Genomic DNA, 13,829 nt, shown 5'->3' with positions numbered 1-13,829 from the left:
AGGGCCCGCAGTTGTGACATCAGAGGTTCACCCGAGTTCATTCTCATTGCGCGGCTCTGTCTGTGTCGCGGCCTGATTTGCGGTCACAGGTGAAGGACTCCAGCTGTGAACGGAAAACACCTGAGTGACGACACCGCAGATCAAGCTGCTCGATTCCGGTCACTCGAGTAATTTGCTGTTACAGGTGGAGAACTCCAGCTGTGGCAGCGGCTAATCTGAGTGACGTCACTGCTGATAGCGTTACTCACTTCAGTTGCTGTGTGGAGTTCACAATGAAAAATCATGCTCTGGCCGCTCGCTGTGAGTGTCAGATGTAGCAGTGCTGGAAGCGTCGTGAGACCTTGTGTGGATTACGTTGAACCTGGAGGGGTGTCTGGGGGGTTAATAAAGTGATGAAAGAGGGTGTTTTTTTGTCTTTTATTTCAAATAAAGGATTTTTTGGTGTTCGTGTTTATTTACTTTCACTTACAGATTAGTGATGGAGGGTGTCTCATAGACGCCTGCCATGACTAATCTAGGACTTGGTGGAGGCTATGGGCTGCCATTAACTCCTTATTACCCCGATTACCTCTGCACCAGGGCATTCGGAATGAGCTGGGTAAAGTCCCGTGACTGTCACATCTAATGGATGCGGCAATTCTTGGTGGCTGCTGGCTGATATTTTTAGGCTGGGTGGCTCCCAATAACGTGGGTCTTCCAAGCCTGAGAATACCAATCTCCAGCTGTGATGCTTTATCTTGGTTGGGTATCAAAATTGAGGGGGACCGCACGCCATTTTTTTAAAAATTATTTATTTCTTTATTGTACTGTACGATATAGCCGTCACTTTCAGAAGTAGATAGACTTCTGAAAGTGTTGGCCGCTCATTAGGCTTATCTTATATTCACTGCCTCCCTTGCCCACTGGCGGCTGTGATTGGTTTCAGTCAGACAGCTGTCACTTAGTGTGGGGGGCGCATCTGGCTGCAACCAATCATAGGCGCCGGTGGGCGAGGGAGGCAGTGAATATAAGATGAGCCTAATGAGCAACCGCCACTTTCAGAAGCAGGAGAGGCCGCGGGAGCAGTGTGACAGCCAAGCTGCAAACGTACAGCTAAACATTTTAGTTGCGTTTTGACACACTTCATTCATTTCAATGGCTGGAAAATGTTCACAAAACGCAATGAAGTGACTTGGTGCTTTTTTTAAGGCAATGATTTTGACAAATATTTGTCAAACAAAACTTTGCCTAAAAGTAAGCAACGTACGGATTGAATTTCTGAGTTATCATAGACTTTGCTGGGAAAGCAAAAAGCATGCTTTTTGTCAATGACACAAGTGCAGTTTAAAATGCAACCAAAACAAAAGAAAAAACGCAACATAGCCTAAAATTAATTTAATCACTTTATTAGAAAAAAAATAAGAACAAAGGCGTGGCACTCACCTTATTAAAAAAACACATTTTATTTCATATTCTTTAAAAATGGGTTAGCGGTCGGATGCAAGCCTCACAAGGACAACAGCTGCTTCGAAGCCTGTCACCGCTTAAGCTGGTGTCACACTAAACGACAGCGACAACGACGTCGCTGTTACGTCACCATTTTCGGTGACGTAACAGCGACCTTGTAAGTCGCTGTTATGATCGCTGCTTAGCTGTCAAACACAGCAGAAGCAGCGATTATAACGTCGCTGTGCTACATGTTCAGAGAGCAGGGAGCCGCGCTTAGCGCTGGCTCCTTGCTCTCCTGCAGCACACATCGGGTTAATTAACCCGATGTGTGCTGCAGCTACATGTCACAGTTCAGAGAGCAGGGAGCCGCGCTTAGCGCTGGCTCCTTGCTCTCCTGCAGCACACATCGGGTTAATTAACCCGATGTGTGCTGCAGCTACATGTCACAGTGCAGAGAGCAGGGAGCCGCGCTTAGCGCTGGCTCCTTGCTCTCCTTGCTACAGTATGCATCGGGTTAATTACCCGATGCATACTGCAGCCACATGTCACAGTGCAGGAGCCGGCGCTGGCAGCAAGAGCGGAGGCTGGTAACCAGCGTAAACATCGGGTAACCAGGGAAAGGTCTTCCCTTGGTTACCCGATGTTTACGCTGGTTACAGCTTACCGCAGCTGCCAGTGCCGGCTCCTGATCGCTTCATTTCGTCGCTCTCTCGCTGTCACACACAGCGATGTGTGTGTCACAGCGGGAGAGTGACGACCAAAAAATGAAGCTGGACATTCAGCGGCGACCTCACAGCAGGGGCCAGGTCGTTGCTGGATGTCACACACAGCGACAGCGACGGGACGTCGCTGCAACGTCACAGAAAATGGTGACGTAGCAGCGACGTCGTTGTCGTCGTCGTTATGTGTGACACCAGCTTTAGTCTTCCTCTAAAGCTCAGCTATCTGCTGAGCTTCAAAGGAGACAAAGATATACTCTAATACTGATTGCATTACTAAAGTATTACTATTGTGCATATAACACATTTTGAAAAATACCTCTTTGAAACCCGATGAATCTTTTATAATCACCCTGTTATAGTATATGCAATTGGACAATCTCAGGTTAAAGTCTCCTATAGGCACTAACATATAAAGCAAAAACAAAATTCTAATCACCCCCTCATATCCCCCATTAAAATTAAGAAATAAAAAAAAATAAAGTATATGTATTCCCATGCTTGTAAAAGTCTAATCTATAGAGAATATAAAATTAATTAACCAATAAATAAATGTCTTAATGATAAAAGAAAATGAAAACGCCAGAATTGTATTTTTTTGAGTCACCCACCCCCTTAAAAAATGCAGTAAACAAAGATCAAATAGTTTCTATCCCAAAATAGAATCTATGAAAACATCAGTTCCCTCTGTAGAAAACAAGCCCTCACACAGCTCCATTTATAGAAAAATAAAAACATGGGTCTTGGCAAATGGTGGGTTTTTTTTACAAATGTGTGCATTTTGTTTCCACCATACAAATAAAAGAAAAATATGGAAGTTTGGTATTGTCATAATCCTAATGATTATGAGAATCAGACTTGCAAGTCAATTTTACTATAGAAAACACCATAAAAGGAAACCCTAAAATCAATGACATAATTACATATTTTTCACAATTACACCCCAGTTGGAATTTTTTACCCCATTTTTTCAGTACATGATATTTTAAAATGAATGGTGTCATTCAAACATACAAATTGTCCCATAAAAAAGTAAATCTTTATACAGCAATATCAATTTAAAAAAAAAGTTGTCTTTTGGAAGAGGAAAAAACTAAAGTGCAAAAACAATAAATTGCCGGGCCCTGAAAAAGTTAATGGATAAGCTTTGGTTGTTATGTTGGTTCATACCATTCCCTCTATTTGTCCAATTTTTCATGATCATGGAAAACCACTTTAAGGAAGAGTTGAGACAACTATTTTCCAGTTGCCTAAAACAGTTGCCTTGTCCTGGACATTTTCTACAAGCCGGAGAAAAACTACAGCACCAACCATGGGTGTAATGATCAGGGTGGGGGGCCTGCCGACCCCAGCACCTGCTTCAGCTGGATGTGAGTCTGAGGACGCACGTCCAGCTAAAATGCATTGCAGTGAAGAAACCCGATGGTGGCCGGAAACCTGACCACCTGACCTTGGTGGTACCAAGACTGGGAGCACATATAACTGTCACGTCATGCATCGCTATAGCATGGACGTCGATGTCAGCAGCCAAACACTGTGAGTTGGCTTTAGTGGAGGATGCCGCGCGATGTGAGTGTCAGTGAAGGGGAGTAGAATGGAGACCTATATGCCAGGAAGGGGACATATTTACCAGGATGAGGCCATATATACCAAGAGAAGCCCTGGAAGGGAACATATTTACCTGGATGGGGACATACAGTACATACCAAGATGGGGCCCAGGGTGGGGACATATATACGAGGATGGGGATAATGACATGTATACCAGGATAGGGACATATATACCAGGATGGGGACATATATAGCAGAATGGAGCCCAGGATAAGGACATATATACCAGGATGGGGTGCATATGTACCAGAATGGGGACATATATACCAGGAAGGAGCCCAGGATATGTATACCAGGATACGGCCTAGGATCAGGGAAACATTTAGCAGGATGGTGGACATATTTACCATGATGGGGGACATATATACCAGGATGGAGGACATATTTATCAGAAAGGTGCCCACTATGGGCTACATTAGAACAAGATAGGGGACATTACTACATAATGGGGGAAAGACAGCATTTCCTATATCTTTATAGGATTTAGAACGTTACAAGAGCCCATACATCTGACCAACATAAGGAAGGGGGCCCAGGTCCAAACTTTGCACCTGCGCCCATCGAACTTTAGTTACCCACTGGCTCCAACTGTTGTAAATATAATGTATCTATAAGTAACATGATCACTTGTTAAAGCGGTTATCCGATGTGTTTAATTTCTGCAGTTATTCTGTGATTGTAGATTGCTGAATCCTGACAGTTGGCATTATGCACACTGTCAATGTTCCTCTTTGTTGCTGTTGGATCAAGAGTGGTTACATGTCCGCCAGTGTGAGACAGTAGAATTACTACAGTACTTCATTTGTGTGTGTATTTCTAGGTTTTCTGGAGTTTCCAGGCTAGATTGGGCTTGTGCTTCAAATGTTTTACAATTTTGGGAGGTGAGAGTCAAAGATGCCCAGATTAATACCTATCTTCAGTTGTTCATTCTCTCATTTTATGTCGGCTACTTAAAAGTGTCTGGTAATTGCAAGTATCCATTGTAAATTCAAGTGAATCGCTGGAACCTAAAGCAGATCATTGTTAAGCTCATGTTGATATTTTGTGTAGTTTGATGGTGTTAGACATCTGTTCTGAGCGTAAAATATGCATGACCTAAGCCCAAGGTTTATAGGACTGACAGCAGAAGAGCTCCTTCATTGTTTGATCCGACCATAAATCAGGTTAACAATGGCGGGTCTCAGCTGTCCTCTATCCAGGGGAGTTAATTTTTCCCTCTGTGTGCCTGTGTTCAGGGGAGGGAGGGCTGAGAGTCCTTTTAATTACCTCAAATCATCCCCTTTCCTCTATTAAAAATACAGAAATTAAAAAAATACATAAATATATTTAGTATTGCTTTATTTGGAAGAGACTGATCTAGCAAAATATAAAATAAATTAACCTGATCAGTAAACACCTTTTTATCGACCTGAGAAATGCGAGAGCAGCGTAGCCCAACAGGTGAAAAATGCACTGGGTGTCAGCTGTATCCTATAGCTGACCCCCTGCTACATCGACCATGATTGGTGTTGACAGTGATCATAGCCATCAATAGTGACAGTGTTAATCTAGACAGTTAACAGTGGGAGGGGGCTCCTTCTTTAACCCCACAAGTATCCACACATAGCCATTGTGTGGTTACGATGGTTGCCACTAAAAGATATGGCTAAGAAATGGCCTCAGGGTCTACCAGATACGGTGGTCTGTTAGAATATTAGCAACATTTTACTGTAAAAAAAAATAATTTTTCATTTCACTTTGCATTTAATTTTCTTAAGCATGTGAAGGATTAACAATCTACCTGATAGCCGTTTTGAATACTTTTAGGGGAGTTATTTTAAAAATGGTGGGGTCCAATACATAGGTCTCCCACAGTCAGTTCAAAACTCAATAGGTCTCCAAAAAATATAAGTTTAATGAATTTCCTTACAGAAGAAAAAACAAAAAGCCAGCACCAAATGTGCACTCGGCACTAAACATTCCAAACTGTACTTATTTTAAAAATTTTGAGATTTTTGGCAAAAAATTGCAATTTCTTGAGCTGCTTCGCCACGTCACGGCAAATCTCATTTGAAGCAGTCCTACACTAAAATATTTTTATAAAATGTGCCATACGGCCTCACATATGAATAGTAGAACTGCTCTTAGCAGCACTCATCTGGTCTATTTCAATCCCGTACCCATGACTGAGTCATGGCTGTGGGCGGGACAGGTCCAAGCAAATGCTGCATGAAGTAAATAGCCTGTGGACAAAGCCTGATGACTTAATGTGAACAGTCACCAACCGCCAAAATCCAGACAGATGGAATACATCCCAAATTGGGGTGCATAGCAAGGTGGAGGTCAACCACCGACCAATTCAATGAAGAAAAAACAAAAAGCCAGCACCAAATGTGCACTCGGCACTAAACATTCCAAACTGTACTTATTTTAAAAATTTTGAGATTTTTGGCAAAAAATTGCAATTTCTTGAGCTGCTTCGCCACGTCACGGCAAATCTCATTTGAAGCAGTCCTACACTAAAATATTTTTATAAAATGTGCCATACGGCCTCACATATGAATAGTAGAACTGCTCTTAGCAGCACTCACCTGGTCTATTTCAATCCCGTACCCATGACTGAGTCATGGCTGTGGGCGGGACAGGTCCAAGCAAATGCTGCATGAAGTAAATAGCCTGTGGACAAAGCCTGATGACTTAATGTGAACAGTCACCAACCGCCAAAATCCAGACAGATGGAATACATCCCAAATTGGGGTGCATAGCAAGGTGGAGGTCAACCACCGACCAATTCAATGAAGAAAAAACAAAAAGCCAGCACCAAATGTGCACTCGGCACTAAACATTCCAAACTGTACTTATTTTAAAAAATTTGAGATTTTTGGCAAAAAATTGCAATTTCTTGAGCTGCTTCGCCACGTCACGGCAAATCTCATTTGAAGCAGTCCTACACTAAAATATTTTTATAAAATGTGCCATACGGCCTCACATATGAATAGTAGAACTGCTCTTAGCAGCACTCACCTGGTCTATTTCAATCCCGTACCCATGACTGAGTCATGGCTGTGGGCGGGACAGGTCCAAGCAAATGCTGCATGAAGTAAATAGCCTGTGGACAAAGCCTGATGACTTAATGTGAACAGTCACCAACCGCCAAAATCCAGACAGATGGAATACATCCCAAATTGGGGTGCATAGCAAGGTGGAGGTCAACCACCGACCAATTCAATGAAGAAAAAACAAAAAGCCAGCACCAAATGTGCACTCGGCACTAAACATTCCAAACTGTACTTATTTTAAAAATTTTGAGATTTTTGGCAAAAAATTGCAATTTCTTGAGCTGCTTCGCCACGTCACGGCAAATCTCATTTGAAGCAGTCCTACACTAAAATATTTTTATAAAATGTGCCATACGGCCTCACATATGAATAGTAGAACTGCTCTTAGCAGCACTCACCTGGTCTATTTCAATCCCGTACCCATGACTGAGTCATGGCTGTGGGCGGGACAGGTCCAAGCAAATGCTGCATGAAGTAAATAGCCTGTGGACAAAGCCTGATGACTTAATGTGAACAGTCACCAACCGCCAAAATCCAGACAGATGGAATACATCCCAAATTGGGGTGCATAGCAAGGTGGAGGTCAACCACCGACCAATTCAATGAAGAAAAAACAAAAAGCCAGCACCAAATGTGCACTCGGCACTAAACATTCCAAACTGTACTTATTTTAAAAATTTTGAGATTTTTGGCAAAAAATTGCAATTTCTTGAGCTGCTTCGCCACGTCACGGCAAATCTCATTTGAAGCAGTCCTACACTAAAATATTTTTATAAAATGTGCCATACGGCCTCACATATGAATAGTAGAACTGCTCTTAGCAGCACTCACCTGGTCTATTTCAATCCCGTACCCATGACTGAGTCATGGCTGTGGGCGGGACAGGTCCAAGCAAATGCTGCATGAAGTAAATAGCCTGTGGACAAAGCCTGATGACTTAATGTGAACAGTCACCAACCGCCAAAATCCAGACAGATGGAATACATCCCAAATTGGGGTGCATAGCAAGGTGGAGGTCAACCACCGACCAATTCAATGAAGAAAAAACAAAAAGCCAGCACCAAATGTGCACTCGGCACTAAACATTCCAAACTGTACTTATTTTAAAAATTTTGAGATTTTTGGCAAAAAATTGCAATTTCTTGAGCTGCTTCGCCACGTCACGGCAAATCTCATTTGAAGCAGTCCTACACTAAAATATTTTTATAAAATGTGCCATACGGCCTCACATATGAATAGTAGAACTGCTCTTAGCAGCACTCACCTGGTCTATTTCAATCCCGTACCCATGACTGAGTCATGGCTGTGGGCGGGACAGGTCCAAGCAAATGCTGCATGAAGTAACTAGCCTGTGGACAAAGCCTGATGACTTAATGTGAACAGTCACCAACCGCCAAAATCCAGACAGATGGAATACATCCCAAATTGGGGTGCATAGCAAGGTGGAGGTCAACCACCGACCAATTCAATGAAGAAAAAACAAAAAGCCAGCACCAAATGTGCACTCGGCACTAAACATTCCAAACTGTACTTATTTTAAAAATTTTGAGATTTTTGGCAAAAAATTGCAATTTCTTGAGCTGCTTCGCCACGTCACGGCAAATCTCATTTGAAGCAGTCCTACACTAAAATATTTTTATAAAATGTGCCATACGGCCTCACATATGAATAGTAGAACTGCTCTTAGCAGCACTCACCTGGTCTATTTCAATCCCGTACCCATGACTGAGTCATGGCTGTGGGCGGGACAGGTCCAAGCAAATGCTGCATGAAGTAAATAGCCTGTGGACAAAGCCTGATGACTTAATGTGAACAGTCACCAACCGCCAAAATCCAGACAGATGGAATACATCCCAAATTGGGGTGCATAGCAAGGTGGAGGTCAACCACCGACCAATTCAATGAAGAAAAAACAAAAAGCCAGCACCAAATGTGCACTCGGCACTAAACATTCCAAACTGTACTTATTTTAAAAATTTTGAGATTTTTGGCAAAAAATTGCAATTTCTTGAGCTGCTTCGCCACGTCACGGCAAATCTCATTTGAAGCAGTCCTACACTAAAATATTTTTATAAAATGTGCCATACGGCCTCACATATGAATAGTAGAACTGCTCTTAGCAGCACTCACCTGGTCTATTTCAATCCCGTACCCATGACTGAGTCATGGCTGTGGGCGGGACAGGTCCAAGCAAATGCTGCATGAAGTAAATAGCCTGTGGACAAAGCCTGATGACTTAATGTGAACAGTCACCAACCGCCAAAATCCAGACAGATGGAATACATCCCAAATTGGGGTGCATAGCAAGGTGGAGGTCAACCACCGACCAATTCAATGAAGAAAAAACAAAAAGCCAGCACCAAATGTGCACTCGGCACTAAACATTCCAAACTGTACTTATTTTAAAAATTTTGAGATTTTTGGCAAAAAATTGCAATTTCTTGAGCTGCTTCGCCACGTCACGGCAAATCTCATTTGAAGCAGTCCTACACTAAAATATTTTTATAAAATGTGCCATACGGCCTCACATATGAATAGTAGAACTGCTCTTAGCAGCACTCACCTGGTCTATTTCAATCCCGTACCCATGACTGAGTCATGGCTGTGGGCGGGACAGGTCCAAGCAAATGCTGCATGAAGTAAATAGCCTGTGGACAAAGCCTGATGACTTAATGTGAACAGTCACCAACCGCCAAAATCCAGACAGATGGAATACATCCCAAATTGGGGTGCATAGCAAGGTGGAGGTCAACCACCGACCAATTCAATGAAGAAAAAACAAAAAGCCAGCACCAAATGTGCACTCGGCACTAAACATTCCAAACTGTACTTATTTTAAAAAATTTGAGATTTTTGGCAAAAAATTGCAATTTCTTGAGCTGCTTCGCCACGTCACGGCAAATCTCATTTGAAGCAGTCCTACACTAAAATATTTTTATAAAATGTGCCATACGGCCTCACATATGAATAGTAGAACTGCTCTTAGCAGCACTCACCTGGTCTATTTCAATCCCGTACCCATGACTGAGTCATGGCTGTGGGCGGGACAGGTCCAAGCAAATGCTGCATGAAGTAAATAGCCTGTGGACAAAGCCTGATGACTTAATGTGAACAGTCACCAACCGCCAAAATCCAGACAGATGGAATACATCCCAAATTGGGGTGCATAGCAAGGTGGAGGTCAACCACCGACCAATTCAATGAAGAAAAAACAAAAAGCCAGCACCAAATGTGCACTCGGCACTAAACATTCCAAACTGTACTTATTTTAAAAATTTTGAGATTTTTGGCAAAAAATTGCAATTTCTTGAGCTGCTTCGCCACGTCACGGCAAATCTCATTTGAAGCAGTCCTACACTAAAATATTTTTATAAAATGTGCCATACGGCCTCACATATGAATAGTAGAACTGCTCTTAGCAGCACTCACCTGGTCTATTTCAATCCCGTACCCATGACTGAGTCATGGCTGTGGGCGGGACAGGTCCAAGCAAATGCTGCATGAAGTAAATAGCCTGTGGACAAAGCCTGATGACTTAATGTGAACAGTCACCAACCGCCAAAATCCAGACAGATGGAATACATCCCAAATTGGGGTGCATAGCAAGGTGGAGGTCAACCACCGACCAATTCAATGAAGAAAAAACAAAAAGCCAGCACCAAATGTGCACTCGGCACTAAACATTCCAAACTGTACTTATTTTAAAAATTTTGAGATTTTTGGCAAAAAATTGCAATTTCTTGAGCTGCTTCGCCACGTCACGGCAAATCTCATTTGAAGCAGTCCTACACTAAAATATTTTTATAAAATGTGCCATACGGCCTCACATATGAATAGTAGAACTGCTCTTAGCAGCACTCACCTGGTCTATTTCAATCCCGTACCCATGACTGAGTCATGGCTGTGGGCGGGACAGGTCCAAGCAAATGCTGCATGAAGTAAATAGCCTGTGGACAAAGCCTGATGACTTAATGTGAACAGTCACCAACCGCCAAAATCCAGACAGATGGAATACATCCCAAATTGGGGTGCATAGCAAGGTGGAGGTCAACCACCGACCAATGAATACTTTTAGGGGAGTTATTTTAAAAATGGTGGGGTCCAATACATGGGTCTCCCACAGTCAGTTCAAAACTCAATAGGTCTCCAAAAAATATAAGTTTAATGAATTTCCTTACAGGAAAAAAATGTAAAATTGCTGCAAAACTTTTAACCCTTGTAACATGCAAACAAAATAAAAGTATGTTTGTAAAAAGATGGTGACATAGGGTAAAACCTACTTATTAACTACTAGCTGTAGTACCCGGGCGTTGCCCGGGATAGTAACTGTCTCTTTGTCTCTCTCCCAGTCTGTTTGTCTGTCTATCTCTTTCTGTCTGTGTGTCTGTCTCTGTGTTTGTGGCTGTGTCTGTCACTTTCCCTGTCTGTCTGTGTGTCAGTCTCTATCCATGTCTGTCTGTCTGTTTTTGTCTATCTCTGTCTGTCTCTGTATCAGTCTCTATGCCTGTCTCTCTATCTCTGTGTCTGTCTCACTCCAGGTCTGTCTCTTTCCTCCTCTGTCTCTTTCCTCCTCTGTCTCTTTCCTCCTCTGTCTCTTTCCTCCTCTGTCTCTTTCCTCCTCTGTCTCTTTCCTCCTCTGTCTCTTTCCTCCTCTGTCTCTTTCCCCCTCTGTCTCTTTCCCCCTCTGTCTCTTTCCCCCTCTGTCTCTTTCCCCCTCTGTCTCTTTCCTCCTCTGTCTCTTTTCCCCTCTGTCTCTTTTCCCCTCTGTCTCTTTTCCCCTCTGTCTCTTTTCCCCTCTGTCTCTTTTCCCCTCTGTCTCTTTTCCCCTCTGTCTCTTTTCCCCTCTGTCTCTTTTCCCCTCTGTCTGCCTCTTTCCCCCTCTGTCTGTCTCTTCCCCCTCTGTCTGTCTCTTACCCCTTTGTCTGTCTCTTTCCCCCCTCTGTCTTTTTCCCCCCTCTGTCTCATTCCCCCTCTGTCTCTTCCCCCTCTGTCTCTTCCCCCTCTGTCTCTTCCCCCTCTGTCTCTTCCCCCTCTGTCTCTTCCCCCTCTGCCTCTTTTCCCCTCTGCCTCTTATCCCCTCTGACTCTTTCCCCCTCTGTCTCTGTCTCTTTCCCCCTCTGTCTCTTTCCCCCCTCTGTCTTTTTCCCCTCTGTCTCTTTCCCCCTCTGTCTCTTTCCTCCTTTGTCTCTTTCCTCCTTTGTCTCTTTTCCCCTCTGTCTCTTTCCCCCTCTGTCTCTTTTCTCCTCTGTCTCTTTCCCCCTCTGTCTCTTTCCCCCTCTGTCTCTTTCCTCCTTTGTCTCTTTCCTCCTTTGTCTCTTTTCCCCTCTGTCTCTTTTCCCCTCTGTCTCTTTTCCCCTCTGTCTCTTTTCCCCTCTGTCTCTTTCCCCATCTGTCTCTTTCCTCCTCTGTCTCTTTTCCCCTCTGTCTCTTTTCCCCTCTGTCTCTTTTCCCCTCTGTCTGCCTCTTTCCCCCTCTGTCTGTCTCTTCCCCCTCTGTCTGTCTCTTACCCCTTTGTCTGTCTCTTTCCCCCCTCTGTCTCTTTCCCCCCTCTGTCTCATTCCCCCTCTGTCTCATTCCCCCTCTGTCTCATTCCCCCTCTGTCTCATTCCCCCTCTGTCTCTTCCCCCTCTGTCTCTTCCCCCTCTGTCTCTTCCCCCTCTGCCTCTTTTCCCCTCTGCCTCTTATCCCCTCTGACTCTTTCCCCCTCTGTCTCTGTCTCTTTCCCTCTCTGTCTCTTTCCCCCCTCTGTCTTTCCCCCCTCTGTCTTTCCCCCCTCTGTCTTTTTCCCCTCTGTCTCTTTTCCCCTCTGTCTCTTTTCCCCTCTGTCTCTTTCCCCCTCTGTCTCTTTCCCCCTCTGTCTCTTTCCCCATCTGTCTCTTTCCTCCTCTGTCTCTTTTCCCCTCTGTCTCTTTTCCCCTCTGTCTCTTTTCCCCTCTGTCTCTTTCCCCCTCTGTCTCTTTCCCCATCTGTCTCTTTCCTCCTCTGTCTCTTTTCCCCTCTGTCTCTTTTCCCCTCTGTCTCTTTTCCCCTCTGTCTCTTTTCCCCTCTGTCTCTTTTCCCCTCTGTCTCTTTTCCCCTCTGTCTGCCTCTTTCCCCCTCTGTCTGTCTCTTCCCCCTCTGTCTGTCTCTTACCCCTTTGTTTGTCTCTTTCCCCCCTCTGTCTCTTTCCCCCCTCTGTCTCTTTCCCCCTCTGTCTCTTCCCCCTCTGTCTCTTTCCCCTCTGTCTCTTCCCCCTCTGTCTCTTCCCCCTCTGCCTCTTTTCCCCTCTGCCTCTTATCCCCTCTGACTCTTTCCCCCTCTGTCTCTTTCCCCCTCTGTCTCTTTCCCCCCTCTGTCTTTTTCCCCTCTGTCTCTTTCCCCATCTGTCTCTTTCCCCCTCTGTCTGCCTCTTTCCCCCTCTGTCTGTCTCTTACCCCTCTGTCTGTCTCTTTCCCCCCTCTGTCTCATTCCCCCTCTGTCTCATTCCCCCTCTGTCTCTTCCCCCTCTGTCTCTTCCCCATCTGCCTCTTTTCCCCTCTGCCTCTTATCCCCTCTGACTCTTTCCCCCTCTGTCTCTGTCTCTTTCCCCCCTCTGTATTTTTCCCCCCTCTGTCTCTTTTCCCCCTCTGTCTCTTTTCCCCCTCTGTCTCTTTTCCCCCTCTGTTTCTTTTCCCCCTCTGTCTCTTTCCCCCTCTGTCTTTCCTCCTCTGTCTCTTTCCCCTCTGTCTCTTTCCCTCTCTGTTTCTGTCTCTTTCCCCCTCTGTCTTTCCTCCTCTGTCTCTTTCCCCTCTGTCTCTTTCCCTCTCTGTCTCTTTCCCTCTCTGTTTCTGTCTCTTTCCCCCTCTGTCTTTTTATCCCCCTCTGTCTCTTTCCCCCTCTGTCTATCTCTTTCCCTGTCTGCCTGCCTCTGTCTGTCTCTTTGACTGACTGTCTCTCTCTGTCTCTTTCCCTGTCAGTTTCTGACTGTGCTTATGTCTGTCTGTCTGTCTCTCTGTCTCTGTCTCTCCACTGACATCTTATTACCTCACACATAAGCTTCTTATACTAACAATTTA

At 44.4% G+C, this 13,829-nt stretch overlaps 1 protein-coding gene across 2 annotated transcripts in view; it reads left to right on the top strand.

The window, feature by feature from the left end:
* LARS2 (leucyl-tRNA synthetase 2, mitochondrial) overlaps window positions 1–13,829 on the top strand; it is a 315,249-nt gene that overhangs the window by 262,903 nt on the left and 38,517 nt on the right. The window lies entirely within an intron of this gene.

Source organism: Anomaloglossus baeobatrachus, chromosome 6 (assembly GCF_048569485.1).
Source record: "Anomaloglossus baeobatrachus isolate aAnoBae1 chromosome 6, aAnoBae1.hap1, whole genome shotgun sequence".
NCBI classification, from domain to species: domain Eukaryota; kingdom Metazoa; phylum Chordata; class Amphibia; order Anura; family Aromobatidae; genus Anomaloglossus; species Anomaloglossus baeobatrachus.
This window is presented reverse-complemented; position numbering and strand designations above follow the sequence as displayed.